The 18,244-nt window shown below is 50.0% G+C and overlaps 1 long non-coding RNA gene across 1 annotated transcript in view; it reads left to right on the top strand.

Annotated features, from left to right (window-relative positions):
* Positions 1 to 5,136: 5,136 nt before the first annotated feature.
* The window catches only part of LOC143695171 (uncharacterized), a 31,962-nt gene continuing 18,854 nt past the window's right edge, over positions 5,137 to 18,244 (top strand). The window contains exon 1 of the long non-coding RNA XR_013184151.1: positions 5,137 to 5,301. This is a non-coding gene — a long non-coding RNA (uncharacterized LOC143695171). The remainder of the gene's footprint in view (positions 5,302 to 18,244) is intronic.

Below are 18,244 nucleotides of genomic sequence, written 5' to 3'. Positions count from 1 at the left end.
AGGGAACATACAGCTTATTGCCTTTTTTTTTTCTCTTTGCTTTTTCTTTTTTTTTTTTTTTTCCCTTTTTTCACCCGTCCTCCTTTTATTTCCCTCCTTTTTAACATAATCAGTGGAGCTGAGAGCGTGTGTTTGTCTCTGTTTTGGGAGTGTTTGCCTGCTTATTGCTGGTGGAAGCTCCCAGACTCGATCAAACCCGGATCAATGCCTAATTTCTCGGCATCACCCTCTCCCTTCTCCCCCCTACCTTCACGTAATTTTTTTTTTCCTTCAGCCCCAAAATATCTAACATACGTGTGTTAGGTATCAAAACCCGTCGAGTTTCGAAGTCCAAGATGAATAATAAAAGGGGGGAAATTGTCCCTGAATTATCTGCGTGTCGCTTCATAAATGCTTGCGAGCGGCTCTCAGGAGCCACAGCACCTCGCAGAGATGCTGCCTACCTCTGCTGAAATTTCTCTCTCCTTTTCCTTAGCCTTTGCTTTGAACCCTACCCAATACCCTGCATGCGTATAAAAGGAATGAACTCAGAAAGAAGCACCATTCATTGTTGGATTCAAGCACTGTCAAAAAAAAAAAAAAATATTATTGAAATGCAGCCACGCAGCGCCCTTAAGATTATTTCCCTTTCCTAGAAAGTAGCTCCTAACCTCAGATTTCTCCCCCCTCCCCCTTCTTCCCTGGTTTTATTCCCCCCCCTCCCCCCCCACGCACACACACCCTTGACCACATCTTTCTCCGATTCGCCTTGAAAAAAAAAAAATTGCATGTGCTGATGTGATGGAGCCCTTTAAACAACGGGCATGTGAGAGCTGTATTCACTCTGAAACATTACCCCTATTTTCTGAATTTCCTTCCTTTCAAATAGCTGCTCGTATCTTACTATCCTGGATCCCCTGATTTAAACAGCCTCAGTTCTGGGAGCTTGTTAGATACATCTACATTTTAATTTAATTTCGGTATTGTACTTAAAACAACAATAAATAAACCCGAGAACTTGTGTTTTCCTTTGCAGAGAGTTTTTTATTCTTCTCTAGAAATTTCATTGAGATGTCTCTGTACTTTGTTTGTCAGTTATCTTTGTTCCTTTTAAATAAAGGGCTTTTAAATGGACTTATTGCTCCCAGCGTGGGTTCTTCTCTCTAAATGTTAGAAAATTGTGCCATCTACCCGCTATTCTAAGTACTGTCACACTCGGAGACCTCCAAGGACCTTCCAGCCCCAACTTCAATACAACTGTGTCAAAGGGTGCCTAGTAGCGAGAGGAGAAAGGTTTGCGTGGATTTTACAGATTTCCAGCCTGAATCGCTCTCTGAAGCGCCAAAATGATCTGCAAAGATGCAGTTGGCTTCCTTTGATGGCTGGCGCTCCGGCCCCAGCTCCAACCCAAGCCTTTGCAGGAACTAATGAAGCCTCCCTGCCTTTAGCTACATCGCACTTTTCCTCCAGTGCATAGTTTTCCTGCTAATTTTAGACACGAAAAGTGTGGGTGTGCAGGGAAAGGGGGGGGATGGGGGGAGGGGGCAGTCAGTCTTCTGTCGTAATTTTTTTTTTTTTTTCCTTTAAGAGAAATAGTCAGATATTTATAGCCATGGCCTCTAATGCTGAAAATATAGTGTCGTTAATTGAAAAACAAAAGTTCGCTCGCTGAGGTTGGTTCTGGCTGATTAGCTGGGGATGCTGCTGGCTGTGTTTCCAAGGGCGGGATGAGCAAAACAGAAATGTATATAAACTTTACAGGCCTTTTTATCTCCACCCCAATACTTTGCACAGTAACCCAGTTCTACCTCATTAGCCCAACTGGAACATTAGTGCTCAGGTTTAAAATTAGATTTCAAAACCTTTCTTGCTCGTGGGTAAGTAGAAATAGTTGGGAAGGTGTCTTAGTCTTATTTTTTTTTTCTTTTCCCACTAAAACTTAAAATCAGAAGCGCCTTCTAAATCAGTTTAAATGGATTACCAGTTTCCAGGTTTCTGTAATGGTGTAGTTACATGTCTTCGAAATTATTTTCGCACCTCTTAGGAGTATCAGGAGAGAATTGAGGGTGCTGGACGAGTATTTATGTGCGGGGAAAAAACAGTGATACGCTTTATGACTTTTATGACTTGTTTCACACTGTTCGAGAAATGGGGTTTTAAGCAATGTACAATTAAAACTATATTGCTCTTTGGACAAATTCCAAGAAACTTCAGAATCAATTAGTTTAGATCCTTGAATACTTGTTGCTAATACGTACATAAATGTGTATACATATATATATATATATATATATGATATCAAAGAGCAAGAACGACTTGCCAAGGACAGCTCTGCTCCAGATGTAATTTTTAAGTCCCTGCCATAAAGCTGCACAGAATCGCTTCTCCGATTTCTCATTTTTCATTCATTCCTGTCGGAATATCCAGGCATCACAGAATCATTTTTCTCTCCCTTTTTTTCCACCCCCCTTCCCCCGCCCAATCCCCTCTTTTGGTGCCCTTTCGAGCTTTCCGGGAAGTTTCGCGATTTGGTTTTGTTTGTTTGTTTATTTGTTTGTTTTTCCGTTTGATACTTCCCAGCGTCTTTTTAACCATTCCCGTGAATATTTCTATTGGCCAGGTACTAGGGTTAAAACTTTATTCTTCTCTACCCACAAACTCCCTCCCCGCAGGCGAAGCCACATTCAGCCACTCTTAATTCCCAGGTTTAAAGATAATCCTAATTTTGAAAGCGGCTCCACCAGCCGCTCTCTTCCCTTGATCACAAACTGTTTTGTCATCTTAAGTGCGATTTTCCATCCTTCTCCAATATTTTTTTTTTCCTTGCCCCAGAGCCTTTTTCAGACCACATTTCCACATTTCTGCAGCCTGAGCTTGGCGGTGGGAGCGGGGCTGTTCCCCACCCGCTGCTGGGCTCTGCCTTTGGGGCCGCAGCGGCTGAGGCTCAGCTCCGGGCATCCCAAATCATCCCAAACCATCCCAAACCATCCCAGCGCCTCCCGTTTCTTCCTTGGAGATCATTGTCCGTCCCTATTCTTTGCAAGGTTTATTTTTCTGGACACGAAAGTCGTCCCCCGCTGCAAATGTAATGGATTCCACTCGCAGGTTTTCCTTCCTGCAGAATCTAATCTCAGCCAACAAGTTTCTGCCTTAACTCCTGCGTCGTTATTAGTGAACGACCCCTGGAAATTAGCTGTACAGTGACCTCAAACTTCATCCTCTCGGCAGACAGTTTCACTTACCCTTAAAAAGAAGCTAATTTATTTTTTAACCTCACTAAAGTAAATAATAATAACAACAACATTAATAATAATAAACTCTGACAGAAGCATATGCAAAATATCTTGAGGATAAAGCCTTAAATGAGACATTGACATCCAGACTAGTTTTTGCATTGACACTGCATGAGGCTCAAAGGAGCAGTGAGAGGAAGGGCTGCCATCCAGCAAAGTTTGCTGGACTTTATTCAGATAAAACTCGATCTTTCCCTCGCTGAAGCCAATGGCGAACTTGTACAATAGGAGGCAGGTCAGAGCACATCACACTGCCCATATTGTCTTCTGAAACATGGGAAGAACCCTGCCACCTTCCTCAGCTGCCTTTAAAAAAAAAAAATTATTATGTTCCACGCCTGATAGACACCCCCTCCCCGTTCGTGTTTTGTGTTTCCTAGTCCCTTTATAGGAGGATGATTCATTTTGCACTGTCACTATTTTCAATTTTGTGGGTTTACTGATGTCTTACTAAAGGAAAAAAAAAAAAAAAGTACACTTTTCCTACCCCAAAGGTCTCATTAGCCTCCGCTGGCTGCTTTTTAGACAGCAGCTCAGTCTCCCTCCTCCAGCTGAATTTGTCCAACCCCTTCATCTTCTCATGTTTTATTTCGAGGTCTCACTGAAAAAAACCCATTAAATCCCCAAAAGGTCAGCTTGTCCCCGCTCTAATATCCCCGCAAGCCGAGGTTCCGTCCGTGCTGCCGTTCGGATGCGCTGCGGGGATGCGGCGGGGCCGGGGAGCGGCGGGGCCGGGGCTCGGGGCGAGCCGGGGTCCGCAGCGTCCCCCGGGACAGCCCCGGCACCGCCAGCGCTGCTCCCAGCACCTTCCCTCTCCAGCTCCCTGCACGCTCTGCCGAGACCTTAATGTTGTTGATATTATTATTATTATTATTATTATTATTATTATTATTATTATTATTATTATTATTATTACTGATATTCCAATGGGTGCCTGTTTGTCCCCGCCACCAGCGTGTTGCAGAGCGATTATCTCATATCTTTCCTGCAGCAGTAAGCTATCCTTCAGCCCCGGGTCAGGCATTGATCTCTCTGCAATGTAACAAACGGCCGGGTTAATTTTCCCTCATTACCATTTCCATAGCTCAGGCTCCACACACAGGACGGAGCCCTCCAGCCCCGCAGCCGCTGTGTGCGGCTCGGGGCGCGCACACGGACACACAGCCGGACAGACGGACATGTGTGGTGGCAGCACCCCAAACCCGCAGAGCCCGCTCCGAGCACCCCCGGCAGCGCGGGGCTGCTTTTCTCTCCCGTGTCACCTTGCCTGACCCCCCCTCTTTGTACGGATTTGGGGTTTTCTTTGGGGTTGTATTATTTTTTAAACGTTGTTCTGCTCGCTATAAATTAGAAGGATTTTTTTTTTTTTTTTGTTCACCCCGTTTACTTCTTAATCTTTTCTTTTTTTTTTTTTTTCTTTTTTTTTTTTTTTTTCTTCATCGAGTCTTTTCATTCACTGGTTGCAAAAGAAAAGGGGGTTGGTCAACACCAAAATGGCAAAGTTCAGCTTGGAGAAAAAAAAACAAAAAAAAAACCTCCAGCTACCTACAAAGGGGCTCAGGGCTTTGTAATGGCAGAAAGAAACAAAAATGAAAAGAAAATTGCAGTTGAGGCTAAAGTGTGAGAGTGTGTTTGTGTGTATGTATATCTGTGTGTATTTTTAAAGGTTTCTTTGAACTGCCTTTGTGCTGACTAGGCAAAGCTCCTTGCCAATGCTAGTCACGGTTTAAGGAACTTTGAGTTAACCTCTTATATCGAATGAATCTTTTCATTTGGAAACCAATAAATCTCAATCTCTAGCCACCTTTTGTAGAACAGGCTGGGGCTTACCAAGGCGAGGCTGAAGCTTATAATAAAGAAGAGATAAAGTTTGCCAAAGTTTGGGTTGGTTTTTTTTTTTTTCCTTTTTTTTTTTTTTTAACCTTCCCCTCCTTCTTCTTCCTCTTCTTCTCTTGTAAATAAAAGTTTTGGAGATGGCAGCATTTGGAAGCAATCCGGAGAAGGACTTGGATCTATGCATTGTTTCACAGTAAGCCTATTTACTTAAATAGAGTCTTCAGGGATTGAAACACGAAAATGATTTATAGTTTTCCAACAAGTCATTATTTTGGTCAGTTGTTGAGGGTGGGGTTGTGGAAAAGGAGGGGGGTCCATACAGTCTAATAATCAATGTGTGTCTATGGAAAGTGAAAAGGGAGGGGTGGGGAGGGGAGGGTTCTGTAGATAAGTAGGGTTAACACTATAAACATTGCAGACAATTGAGTTTTCCCATCTGAGCGGGAGTTGGGGAGAAAAGGGGTCTTCACATTTATCAGGCATGGAAGAGGGGGAGTGTGGGTGAACGAGAGAGAGGGCGAAAATACATTTCTCAAATCACTCCGGACCCACTCCTTTGGTTTCTGCCTTGCACTTTTGCATTTTGGGGATCATTTCTTTGAAGTACTTTGAAACCCAGCGTTTCATCTAATCTTTGGACGGGAGACGTGACCACGAGAATCAATGTTTTGATTTATTTTTTCAGTATTTATCTCCTGTCCAGTCTCCCTCGCTCGCTCGCCTGATTATTCCATATTTATACTTGTGTATACATAATGTTCAGATTATATATATAATGCCCCCGTAGACATCTTTTAAAAAATCATTTGCAATTTCTCTTCCACGGAGGCGCAGTTCACTTCTCAACCCCTCTCTTTATCCTGTTTTATTTCAAGACGCTGTCTTCTTGCCGTCTCCAAATTGTTCCCATCCAGGAGTTATTAATTACTCTTACAAGGCGGGAGATTCTTAACTAATAACAAAGTTGTAAATTACCACCTTCCCTCAAATATTTCTCATTTGTCAACCCTGATTGATTTGATTAATATTCCACCGGCTGAGATCATTTCAAGTTGCACTATATAATCAGCAGCACCAGGCTGCTCAGCAGAGCTTCTGCTTGCGGAGAAGGATTTTCTCCAGCCCTTGAGCTGAAGTGTATTTTGTACTTGCTCCAGAGGAGGTATAAACGTGGACCTATCGCTCAAAGGACTTTAAGGTGCAGAGGCTGAATGCGGTGTCGGGAAATTAAATGAGCAAAGCGTATCTGTTTGGTTAAAAAAAAAAAAAAAAAAGATGAAAAAAAAAATCAGTAAAGAAAAAGAAACGAATGATAAAGCCTCATGTAAGCCTGGAAGAAAAAGAAGACACGGGTTTCAGCCCTGCTTGCGGGGCTGGTTCAGCCCTCGCCTGAACTCTCCCACACTCCCTCCTCGCCTTGCATCCAGACTGTCACATCGCCTGGAATAAACACCCGGCACTTCGGTTTGTGCTTTGCTTGTGGCCTCGGACGCAGGGAAATAATACCAATAGCGCTTAAATTAACCCCCCATCCCTTGAAGTGACAGACAATAAACTTGGCTTCAGCCCCTCTCGCTCCACCGCGAGTGGGACTGGGATTCTGGTTCGAAACCATCATATTGACTTAATTACGTGGCTGTAAATAACGGCCCAGAGATCATCTTTCTCTGCTTTTAAGGGGGGGGGAAAAAGGAAAAAGGTCATCTGGGTGAGCTTTCTGCCCTGTGCCAGAGCGGAACCTCCGCGCACCGCCGCGCGTATGCGCAGCCCTATGCACCTAAAGAGCAGGATGTAGGAAAGAAGGTGGAAATGTCTAAACAGAAGTGACCCCTGCGTGCCTGAGCCGGGGCAGCAGATCCCGCTGCTGTCCTTGCGACCCAGCGACACCCGCTCCCTCTGCCAGCACTTCAGTTTTAATCTTAATTATATTAAGTGAAGTAGCGGGCTGGCCGTGGGGTTGGACGTGGTGCGCGCCGGCTGCCTGGCAAAGCATCGATCGTGACTATCGCCTTTCTATCGCTGTTCACGACCCACCTTGTCTGCGGCCGGGGAGCTGGGGGGCTTTTTGCTTTTTTCCTTCCCCCCCTCCCCTTTTGGTGGGGTTGTTGCTGTTGTTGTTGTTGTGGTTTTGGTGTGAGTGTAAATGTAAAAATGAGAGACACGAGTGAAATAACATTCCGCCCAGTCACCTGCAATTCAATATGCACACGAGAGACGCCGATGTATATGAGACGATTTTAATTATGATTAGAAGACACACTCTGAGCAAGAAAATAGATTTGGAGGGAGGGGACGGGGGGGGGGGAAAAAAGGGGAGCTGGAGGAGCATTAATGAAATCTTTCCCCGCGATACTAAAAGAAACAAGTGGTTGATACAACGGAGGTGATTTGTCACCCAACTGCAAAGGGGGGTGGGCGATGGGATCTGAGCATCATTCCTTTCCTCCCCCCCCCCCATCTTTTGAAGCACATGATATGCCATGATGCCTGGCAGGCAGAGCTCGCACCACGCCTTTGCCGGGCTCTCCCAGCCGAGCCCCCCCTGCCCTGCCCGCCGCCCCCCGCCGCCCCCCGGCTCACGGAGCGGCCGCCGGCCCCGGCTCCGAGCAGCGCCGTGCTCAGGCCTCGAGGAGATGGTGTTTGTGCACATGAAACCTTTTGTCTCGGCCCGCGGATCGCCGGCCTTTCCACAGACAGCCGCCAACAGTTCAGGGTCACCGGCGATTCCCAGCCGCGCTGCCGGCGGGGTGGGGGGGACACGGGCAGAAGGTGGCCCTGGCCTGTCCCCTCCCGGACAGTTGTCGCCTTGGGAGCCGCAGCGGAGGCGGTGGAGGTGCGGGGCGGCCCGGGGAGTGGACAGGACCTGTTCTCCCCCCGGCTGTGCCCTCCCAGCCCCGGCGCAGCCCCCGCCCGCCCCGCGCCGCCGCTGTGCGAGAGCCGGCTATTTTTCTCAGGATGTGACTTCCAAGTGGCATAATCTGTGGGAGTGTGAATCTGTTCTCGTTATGTTTGTCCCCTTCGGTATTTCTACAGGCTCTTTTATTTTTTCCTTTCTTTCCTTTTTTTTTTTTTTTTTTTTTTTTTTTTTTCCCATCTCTCTCTCTCTCTCTCTCTTTTTTTTTTTTCGGTATAAATTAACTCCGACTGAAACCACCAGATTGTTCCGAGGAGACTACCTCCCTAATGACTTCATCTCCAAAAGTTGACTGACACTCTAGCGAACTGCCAACACCTGTTTCCCAGCACCCAGACTCCAGAACCCACCAGACCTCGTAAATTTAGCTTCTCCCTTCTCCCCCCCACCCTCCCTTAATAGATGACGTGAATATCTGAAGGAAGGGGGAGGGGGAGATGGAAGTAGGTCACATTTGAAACTTTTTATTTTTCATCTCTTCTGAGCGAAACCCGGGGATAAAAGGGCCGGACAGCTCCTGCCGCTGCCCGTCCCGGCGGGGTGCCCGGGGCTGGTGGCAGCCCTGGGGTCGGGGTCGGCCTCTAGGGCTGGCAGCTGCCCGCGGGTCCTGCTTAGGCGGGGTTTAGGGGCAAAGCTCACGCCTGCCCGGCAGATCTCAGGGGCTGTAACCATGACCCGAGCCCTTGCCTCGCCTCTGCCTTTTCCCGAGGATGCTACAGGTCTCGGGCTCTTTGGTCCCACCTGGCCCCGCAGGTCCCTGGTCCGGCCTCGCTGCAGGGGTGATGCCAAGCTGGGCCGAGGGGACAGGGATGGGAGCGGGCAAGGAGTCACTGCGGGGACAGGGACACACCGGAGGGGCTGCCCCTGGGGGAGGAGGGGTGGGACGGCGGCCAGCATCGCCCCCGAGCCTGCGGGAAGGGTGGAGATGGCTCCAGCCCGCGGTGGCCGGGGCAGGGGAGGTGGCAGCGGTCCCCCCGCCAGGGTCCCGGGCTGTCTGGGCACTGCCCCGCTCCCCGGGACGCCCTTCGATCCCTGCACGGGTTTCAGAGGTTCAGGAGAAAAATTAAAAAAAAATAATAAAAGGGAAAAAAAAAAAAAAGGAAGGAGAGAAATTAAAAAGAAAACTATCTTGTCAAATGGGGGAAATCTTTTCCAGCTGCAGCCTTGCTGGAGAGGCTGCGGGGCACAGGGACCACGAGGCCGGGAACGGGCACCCCGAGCCCGGCGGCTCCACAGCCCCTGCTCCGGGCGGCCGAACCCCGCCTGTCCCTGCTCACCGTGCCCGGGGGCTCTGCTCTGCTCACACCCTCGCCCCAAACCTCCCACCCTGCCCCGGAGAGCCTTTGCCACCGGGCCTGGAGCCCAGCACGGGAGCAGGGCGAGGAAAGCCCCGCAGCGCCGGCCGGGTGGCATCTCGGCAGGGCGCTCCTTAATCCCCACATCTCCCCTTCCCACCCCTTCCTCATCTCCCCGGGGCCCTGCACGGCCTGAGAGGAGCCGGTCCGCACCCGGAGCAGCCGGGACAGAGGTTTTGCACACCCTGGGCAGAGGGGAGAGCTTTTGGGGGGCAGTGGTAGGGTGACTTTGAAGCGCTCTTCGCCCCGAGCGGAAATCCCCAGCCCTTGGAGCATCCCGCCCCCCACACGGATACAAAGTTGGAAGTTGTCTTCTCTTGAAAAGAACCTCCTGAAATTAATAGGCTGCGAACATAATTAATAGGTGGAATATGCAAAACGTTTGCGGTGTTTAAAAGGCTCATGGCAGGTCCGCGTGTCTGTGAGAGATACTGAGATGTGGCAAGGGCTGGTTATTAATGGGCAGGTTTTACGTAGTTTAAGAAGAGGGGAAAAAAAGAAAAAAAAAAAAAGAAAAAAAAAAGAAACCAGGTTTTCTTTTTCTCACTTCTCGCTCTCCCTCTCTCTAATCCAGGAATCATTAGCAACCCCCTCTGGCTACATGTTTTGCATCAGTGAAACATTATGACATAGTTGTAATACAAACTCCGCTGACTTGCTCTGCATCTTGTGGTAGGAAGTGCAATAGCAATAAAAGCATTTTTTAAAAAAGACTCCGGGCATTAAGTTGTCTACCTGGAACACTCTTTTCTAAACAAAAAAAAAAAAAACAAACCACCCCAAAAAACAAAACACAAAACAAAACAAAAACCAACAAGCAAAAAAAACCAACCAACCAAACAAACATAAAAAAGGTGGTGTTAGGATGGGAAACTTCTCAGCCTGAGGGATCTACTGTCCGCACTGGACAGGGGGAATTTCTTCCCAATCTTCTCACCCTCCTATTTTGTTGGGGTTTTTTTTCCCTTTTCCATAATTCTGAGTGTTTTTCATAATTTCTGGGTGTTGCTGCATCCCCCGCACTGCCTGTTCGCATCCCCGGGCTCTTAACAAACCCCGACCGGGGACATTATCTCCCCGCAATATTAATTGTCAAAAGCAGCCTTTGCTCAATTATCTCTCTTCCACCTGTCGCAGCTGTTGGGTTATATTGTTCCCGGTTGAAATTCTCGCTGGAATTAAAAAATAGAGCGATTTTTCCTCTTCTTTTCTGCTTTCTTTGAAAGAATCCAATTGTGCTGGGGCCGGCCGGGGGCCCGCCGCCCCGCACCTCTCTATTTTCTCCATTACTCATTAACTAATATTCGCTACTTTCTGGTAAAGTCAAATGGCTCTTAATAGCTCTTTACATTCTCGGAATAACATGTGGATGCTCTTGATCAATACTTAATAGCACGTTTCATGCTAAACAACTGCCATGCGTGCTGGTGGGCAGAGTTCTCCGCGAACGGGAGGGCGAAGAGGACCCGGGGGATGTCTGCTCTCCGTTGCCACCCAAAACCACCAAAAGCTCGGGAGATGGGGACTTTCCTTTCCTCCCTGCCTCTGCCGCTGATCCCTGCTCAGAAGGACCGAAAAGGGATCCCCCCAAATCCGCCTCCCCGCGCAGCACCTGCCTGCGAGCCGGGCCGCGGAGAGATCCGCGGGGTGCTTTGAAATGCGCGTGTGACACTGTCCCTATTGTGAGCCTGCAGGGGCCTTCCTCTTTTTTTTTTTTTTTTTCCCTTTTCTTTTTCTTTTTAATAATTTCCCAAATGAGTCCTCCAAGTGCTGAAACTATTTCGAGACTTTACGTTTTCATCATCTTTACATTGCATTATTCACTGCTTCCTATTCCATTATTATTATGATTATTCCCTTAAGCGACGTGGGAATTTCGAGCTATATCAGCGCTAATGCTGGTGTTTGGGGGATTTTACCATTTAATTTATTTTTTTTTCCTGGGGAAAACAAACAGATTAAAAAATGTTAAATTGTCTTGAGAAATAGCAGTGGTACGTGCTCCATAAGGAAATGACTCTGCCTTCTGAGTATCATTTTGATTTAAAGAAAGTAGTTGATAGTAGTTGATGTGGGGGTTTTGGGGAGTTTTTGGTTTTTTGGTGCAGAAATTGCTGCCTGAGCACCCGGGCCATAGCGGGCAGAGAGAACTCCTTCAATTCTGCTCATTTTACCCGAATGTCCAATCCTATCGCGGCAGCTTGTGCTCCGGGACACTCCCGAGCTCCATCTCCCCTGCCAGGTCAGGCATCACCGTGCAGGGGAAAAAAAATTGCAGAGAAAGCGAGAAAACCCTTTCTGTTCTTTTCGACACCTGGCTGCGGGAGCTCCGCGGGGGCTGTGCCCTGGTGCTGTCCCCTGGCTCTGTCCCCTGGGTGCTGTCCCCTGGTGCTGTGCCCTGGTGCTGTCCCCTGGTGCTGTGCCCTGGTGCTGTCCCCTGGGTGCTGTCTCCAGGTGCTGTCCCCTGGCTCTGTCCCCTGGTGCTGTCCCCTGGGTGCTGAGACCTGGGTGCTGTCCCCTGGCTCTGTCCCCTTGTGCTGTCCCCTGGCTCCGTCCCCTATTGCTGTACCCTGGTGCTGTCCCCTGGGTGCTGTCTCCTGTTGCTGTCCCCAGGCGCTGTCCCCTGGCTCTGTCCCCAGGCGCTGTCTCCTGGCTCTGTCCCCTATTGCTGTGCCCTGGGTGCTGTCCCCTGGCTCTGTCCCCTGGCTCTGTCCCCAGGCCCTGTCCCCAGGCGCTGTCCCCTATTGCTGTCCCCAGGCGCTGTCCCCTGGCTCTGTCCCCTATTGCTGTCCCCTGGGTCTGTCCCCTATTGCTGTCCCCAGGCGCTGTCCCCAGGCGCTGTGCCCTATTGCTGTCCCCTATTGCTGTCCCCTGGCTCTGTCCCCAGGCGCTGTCCCCTGGGTCTGTCCCCTATTGCTGTCCCCAGGCGCTGTCCCCTATTGCTGTGCCCTGGGTGCTGTCCCCTGGCTGCTGTCCCCAGGCGCTGTCCCCTGGGTCTGTCCCCTATTGCTGTCCCCTGTCTCTGTCCCCTGGCTCTGTCCCCTGGCTCTGTCCCCAGGCGCTGTCCCCTGGTTCTGTCCCCTCGCTCCGCGCCCCCGCAGGTGCGCGTTCCCTGCGCGGCTGCAGTAGCGCCCAGCGCAGCGAGGTGGCGCTGGGGAGCGCGGCGGGAGGCGGCGCGGGGGGACGCGGGCGCGCAGCGGGCGCGCAGCGGGGTCACCCCACCACAAAAAACACCCTCCTAACCCATCATACGTGGTTTTTTATTAAAATACAACCCTCCAATGGCGGCTGGCCGCGGTCTGACCCCCCCTGATTCCCCTCTGGAGCACGCACCTTCCGCACCCGCGCTCTCCGCACGCCCCTGCGGGCATCCCGCCTCCTGCGCGGCCGCGGAGCGGGGTCAGGCTCTGCCGGCACCTCTGCTCCGTTTTTAGGGTGGTCAGTGTTATTTTAGCGCTCAGGCGCCCGGCGTTAAGAGAGAGCAAAGGTAGGGAGCAACCTGTCTGCTTTGTTTAAAATAATTCCCCCTCTCCCACAGCTCTGCCCCCTGGAAGCATCTCTGGCGCGGATTTATTAATAAACGCAGGTTATTGGCAATAGTTTTATAGAGCCAAACACGCTGCGGGAACCTGGCCGCGCAGGGAGAAGAACTCCCACAAAGGTGAATTCCCAGCATGGGGAGCAAACACGGAGCCGCCAGTTCTTATGCGGCCAGGGAAACTCCTGAGAGCTCTGACGCGTGCTGTCATTGAGGAGTGCATTTCTCTGATTTAGATTTTTTTGTTTACTCTTTTAAGGTCTCTAAAAAACGTGGGAAAAAAATTTTCCTTTATGGGTCTATCCTTTCCCTACAATACCTGCAACCTTCTCAGAGATGATCGCTTTTAAAGAAATGTCTTAATAGTGTATGAAAATTACTCCGTGAGCTAAAAGGATCCGAGATACCTTTCCTTTAATGGTTTCTAGAATATAATGATGATTACTATTATTATTCCTCCCTCACATTCCCCCCCATATATTAAACAGCCGCAACAGGAGTGTGAGGAAGAAACGAGCACAAGAGAATTATTTACGGCTAACCCAGTGCTAACTTCCACATCTCCGTGCGTGGGCACATGTGTGATCATACATGATGCTTCCTCCGTGCCAGTGCAGCATCTCGGTCCTGCTCTTCCTCTGTCCCCACTTTTCGCCTTCCCTGTAACTTTTGGAGGCTGGTGGGTTGATGTTGATTTTCTTTTTGTTATTGTTTTTAATCTCGGCGTTAGGCACGCAGGTTCCCCGTGCAGGTCAGGTCATTAGGAATGTTAACGTAGAGACAAAGAATTATAAACACGATCTCCAAGTCTCTCCCAATTCATTTCTTCAACCGTTTATTCGGTTTAAGTGATGAAAAGTGACAGTTCTGAAATAGACAGCTTTTAAAAGTAATGAAGTCAGATGACGCTTTAACCTGTCGATTGCTATAAATCAACTTTGAAAAAGATGAATGAACAATATTATTTGCTGGCTTAACTAGGAGTTAATACAGTGTCGCAGTAGGAGCTGCGGGAGCGCAGCGGCGTTGGGTGCTGCCGCCTTCCCCGAGCCTCACCCGCCGCCAAAAATAACAATGTTAAAGCAGCGAAACATTCCTCCTTGTGCGGAAACCAGTGTCATTGTCACCGCTTTTATTATGGACCCTCGAAGGGAAAAAGGGGTATTTAAACGATCCCCAACATCCAGCTGGGAAAGGGAGGCATCAGCTATTTTCTCCCTTTTTTTTCTTCTTTTTTTTTCTTTTTTTTTTTTTTTTCCTTGTCGTTTTTAGAGGCCTTTCGAGCACAAGTCTCGCCGCGTTACTGGTATTTAAGGCCAAACTGATCCTTGTAGCGAACCCACAACCTCCACCAGGAAGGTTTTCAAAATAAATATGGGCCTTTTCCTCCCCTTTACCTGATTCGTTTACTACCTGCAAGCTTGTAGGCACAGGGTGGAAAAAAATAAAAAAGGAAAATAAATGAAAAAAAGAAAACCGGGAGGAATAACAGGAGAGGAAAAAGTCGATTCTTTTCTGGGGAAAAAAGATAATTTTCGTGGGCGAAACAAGTGCAAGCGTGATGGGGATATCGCCCGTTCCTCCCGTCCCTTCCCGGCCTCGCGTGTAACCCGAAAAGTATTGGAAAAGGAAGGAATTGTCGCTCCTTTCGAAGGAATGATCAGGAATGAATCAGTGACTGGGTTTATGTGCGGAGGGTTCGCTCCCGCAGGGTCTCCTTGAGCCCTTCCCAAACCTCGCTCGGGGCTGCAGCCCCAGGACGGGGTGCGGAGGCTTCGCCTCTGCTCTTGGGAAACACAAATATCGCCCGGGGGTTTATGAACTTCTTCTTTTTTTAGTTCGTAAAATGGTTTTAAAATAAGCTGTAAACAGACAAACAAACGACGAGAACTCTGCTCGGGATTCAGGGCCGGAATGGATTTTTTAATTGCCTTATTTCCCCCCTTTTTTTCTTTCCCGAACACAATATAAATCAAAGCGCTGCTCTTCCTTTCTCAGCACTGCTAACTGTCCTTGATTTTTTTTATTTTTTTTTCCTAGTCCTGGGGTTTATTTCCCCCCGAGGTGGCGAGGGGCAGAGGTGCGCGCCCGAGCGCGGAGCTCCGCGGACGCCGGAGCGCGGCTGCGTGCGGAGCGCGGGACCAGCGGCCACAAACGCGGGCCACGGGCTGGGAATTGGGGCTGGGGGGTGTCTGAGGTGTTACCCGGGCTTCTTTCTATAAAGTGTTATCGATTTTAGGCAAATGTCTCGGCGCCCTCGCCCCCCCCGAGAAATGTCAGAGCAGAGAACTTGAGAGAGAAGTTTCTCTGCTGCTTTAAAGGTGACCTTTGGGAAAGTTTCCGCACTTTCTCTTTCACCGCTCAAGGACTTTATTTGAAGTTCCTTGTCTGACTGCACTCTCTCCGAAGCCGAAGCTGTCTCTTACATTGCACTTCTCAAGTCTTTATCCTTGAAAAACATGGAGACGCAGATACATTTTCCTTCCTTTTTAATTTTTTTTAAATTTCCCTAAGAAAAACAGCAGATCCTCCGCAGGGACCCCTCTCTCTCAGAAAGGAAAAATAGCCTCTCTGTTTAGAGAAGAGCTCGGCAGGAAGGAAAATGCCTTCTATACCTGTTGCAAGTGCAGATTGCCCCAGTGAGTCCCCGTGCCCCCACCGTGAAGCAGCAGCCGCTGGTGGCTGCGGGGAGCGCGGGGTCCGGGAACGGCTCCGCGCTTGCCAGGGCGGGTCCGTGGGTGCCGAGCCCGGCCCGTGCGGGGCTCAGTGTCCCCTGCCTGTCCCACAGCCCAGCCCAGTGTCCCCTGCCCCGCGGCCCTGCGGAGAGGCGCTTCCCTCGCCCCACACCCTGCGTGGACTTCCCAGCAGCTGCAGGGAGGTTTCCCCGAGGTTTATTTGCACGGAGGATGCGGAGGCAGCGGCAGGAGAAGATTTATTTTTACGGTAGGAGTTTGTGGGGCGAGCTGGGCCCAGTTTCTGTCACGGCCTTCGGGCCAGCGGCCCCGAGCTGGCCTCGCCTCGGGCGTGCGAGTCCCCGGCCCGACCAGCCCCGGGGTGCCGGCATCGGGAAAAAGGCCACGGAAAGAAACTTTCCCCTCTCTGATTGTGTTACCTTTGGCTGAACGTGTAATGAAAATCCTCGGAAAATGTTACACAACACGAGGATACCCTTTTGGAGCGAAGCGTCCAGAAAAGCCTGGCCGCTTCCCTGGGGGCGAGCGACGATGCTGGGGGCGACGTTATCGCCCGGGAAGCACAAACGCATCCTCAGCGATCCCGCCGCGCTTCCCCCCTTCCCGGGCCACCGAAACCCGAGCCCGAAAATAATATAACCCGTCTGCGGCCGCAGACACGGCTCTCACCCTTACAGTGTTACAAAAAGCATTTAAATTAATCAGGGCGCTCCCCACGGCTGCTAATTAGGCGGGGAGGGAAGGGAGGGCTGGCCGGGGCCGCCTGTGCCGCGCCGGGAGGAGCCCACGGGCGGCACCCCCGGGCCGGGGCTGAGCGCTGGGGAGGGACCGGGGGGCGCTGCTCGGCCCCCGCGGGGCGGCTCGGGGCGCTGCCCGTGCCTGCGGAGGGACGGGGAGGATGGAGAGGATGGGGAGGATGGGGAGGATGGGGATGGGGCTTGGCGGCACACGGGGACACGCCACTTCCACCCAGCTGTCCCGGCTGACCGCGGGATTAGCGAGGACGCTGCAGCCAGGGAGCTGCACCCTCTTCTCCCCTCCCTCCGTGCACCTCCACTAAGAACTGAAGAGTGGGTTTATTATATTTTGTAAAAATTCCATTTAATATTATTTTAATTGGCCCAGATCTCGCGATAAGGCAAACCTGGCGAGAGCTGGATTCATCCCCCCCCATCCCCGCCCCCCTCCACCAAAGTTATGATGGAAAAAGCAGAATAAATCCATCTCTGCACCCCATCTCCACCCAGTACCGGGGAGCTTTCTTGCCCGGCGCGGGGGCAAGTGGGGGCCTCATCCCTAAAGCTGCAGTGAGCAGCTCCTGCTCGGGGACGGGGGATGCTGGGGAGAGGCGAACAGCCCCTAGGAGATCCCCTTCTCCCAAAGTCCCGAACTGGATCTTGCAATGTTTGCAATCCACCCCCCCACTTCACCACTCCTCGCAGGAACCGGTTCTATTCTCAGCCAGCCGGGCTCCACACCCCTCGCAAAATCCAGCTCGGGGATGCAATTATTATTATTATTATTATTATTATTATTATTATTATTATTATTATTATTATTATTATTATTATTACTACTACACCCTGCCAATGTCATCCACCATAAGCGAAGGGCTGTGGGGTTTGAGTTGCTGGGGTTTTTTGTTGTTTTTTTTTTTTGGCCGTGGCAAAGGAGGGGCTTCAGGGCGAGGCTGGAGGGGCTCAGGTGAAGCCGGGGCCGGGGCCGGGGCCGCAGCCCCGCTCCGCCCGCAGCTGCGGCCGCTCCCCCGCACGGCAGCGCCGGTGGCTCCGCGCTGCTCCGGGTGGGTGGGAAGCGGGGCAGGGGGGTGTAGGCAGGCAGGCAGGGAGGGAGGGAGGGCTTGGAAAACCGTCCAATTTTCCTGTGAAAGAAAAAGAAAATAATCAAGGGGGAGAGGGACTGTGGTGAATCGGTGTGAAGGAAGTGGGATTATTGCCTTAATTTTGGACATTGATAAGGGAATGAGGTAAAAACAAAACTCGCTTCATTATATACAACAAAATGTAATTTATACCCAGGGATGCCTGTCCACTGAGATTTACATCATTTGCTGATAGCGATCACACTTATTACTTTTCTTCAAAGACATTTTTTTTTTCCCCTTAAAAAAAAAAAAAAAAAAAAAAGAGGGCATTTGTGCTAAATTGCCCAATGCTAGTGTGATAACTGTCAAAAGTTTGACATCAAAGGGAACTAATATTATTCAGTTACCAGAGGAGCTGTCTGTCCAAATAAGAATATCTTAATTACTGAATCACAACGGTAGAAAAGGGAACAGATCTGAAAAGGAGAGGGGCTGGCGGGGGGGGCGGGCGGGGTTGGGGGGGAGCTTTCAGTCTGTTCCTTTTTGATGAACCATCTATATTAGGCCACTGTGCGATTCTTAATCATGTTTAGTGGTTTATACCCTTTCTCTCTCCCCACCGGTCCTCTGAACTTTATAACTATATGTAAACACGTTGTCAGTTTGAAAATAATCTTCTCTGGGTTCTTGTTAGAAGAAATTTCAATCTTCTTCAGTTCTAGATTAGGCAGTCTAGTTTTCTCTATCAGTGAATGGACTGGGTTTCTTGGACAATAATGTGCCAATTGTTGATGGTTTGTGACCCATAAAATGT

The sequence above is a fragment of the Agelaius phoeniceus genome, chromosome 13 (genome assembly GCF_051311805.1).
Source record: "Agelaius phoeniceus isolate bAgePho1 chromosome 13, bAgePho1.hap1, whole genome shotgun sequence".
In the NCBI taxonomy this organism is placed as follows: Eukaryota; Metazoa; Chordata; class Aves; order Passeriformes; family Icteridae; genus Agelaius; species Agelaius phoeniceus.
This window is presented reverse-complemented; position numbering and strand designations above follow the sequence as displayed.